This window comes from Arachis hypogaea, chromosome 19 (assembly GCF_003086295.3).
Source record: "Arachis hypogaea cultivar Tifrunner chromosome 19, arahy.Tifrunner.gnm2.J5K5, whole genome shotgun sequence".
Lineage (NCBI taxonomy): Eukaryota > Viridiplantae > Streptophyta > Magnoliopsida > Fabales > Fabaceae > Arachis > Arachis hypogaea.
This window is the reverse complement of record NC_092054.1, coordinates 126268104-126268976: the sequence shown is the minus strand read 5'-3', so window position 1 is coordinate 126268976 and position 873 is coordinate 126268104. Positions and strand designations below refer to the sequence as shown.

Here is an 873-nt window from a genome sequence, read left to right as displayed (position 1 = left end):
CTCTTTTCATATGAGAAGAATCAAGGACAAAGGCATTCTTGTTGAAGCTGATCCTGAACCTGAAAGGACCTTGAAGAGAAAGCTAAGAGAAGCTAAACTACAACTCTCTATAGAGGACCTAACAGAACTTTTCAAACAAGAAGAAGCCATGGCAGCCGAAAACAACAACAATGCCAACAATGCAAGGAAGGTGCTTGGTGACTTTACTGCACCTACTCCTGACTTCTATGGGAGAAGCATCTCAATCCCTGCAATTGGAGCAAACAAATTTGAGCTTAAGCCTCAATTAGTTTCTCTAATGCAACAGAATTGCAAGTTTCATGGACTTCCTTTGGAAGATCCTCATCAGTTCTTAGCTGAATTTTTGCAAATCTGTGACACTGTCAAGACCAATGGGGTTGAACCCGAGGTCTACAAGCTTATGCTTTTTCCCTTTGCTGTAAGAGACAGAGCGAGAACATGGTTGGATTCACAACCTAAAGAAAGCCTGAACTCTTGGGAAAAGCTAGTCAATGCCTTCTTGGTAAAGTTCTTTCCACCTCAAAAATTGAGCAAGCTTAGAGTGGAAGTCCAAACCTTTAGACAGAAGGAAGGTGAATCCCTCTATGAAGCTTGGGAAAGATACAAACAATTGATCAGAAGGTGTCCTTTTGACATGCTTTCAGAATGGAGCATCATAGGTATCTTCTATGATGGTCTATCTAAACTGTCCAAGATGTCATTGGACAGCTCTGCTGGAGGATCTCTTCATCTGAAGAAGACACCTGCAGAAGCTCAAGAACTCATTGAAATGGTTGCAAATAACCAATACATGTACACTTCTGAAAGGAATCCTGTGAATAATGGGACAAATCAGAAGAAAGGAGTTCTTGA

General features: G+C 41.1%; 1 non-coding gene across 1 annotated transcript; it reads right to left on the bottom strand.

The window, feature by feature from the left end:
* Window positions 1-553: 553 nt before the first annotated feature.
* On the bottom strand, window positions 554-661 carry LOC112781055 (small nucleolar RNA R71). The gene has a single exon (XR_003191853.1). It is a non-coding gene; the product is annotated as a small nucleolar RNA R71 (small nucleolar RNA).
* Between the last annotated feature and the right edge of the window lie 212 nt (window positions 662-873).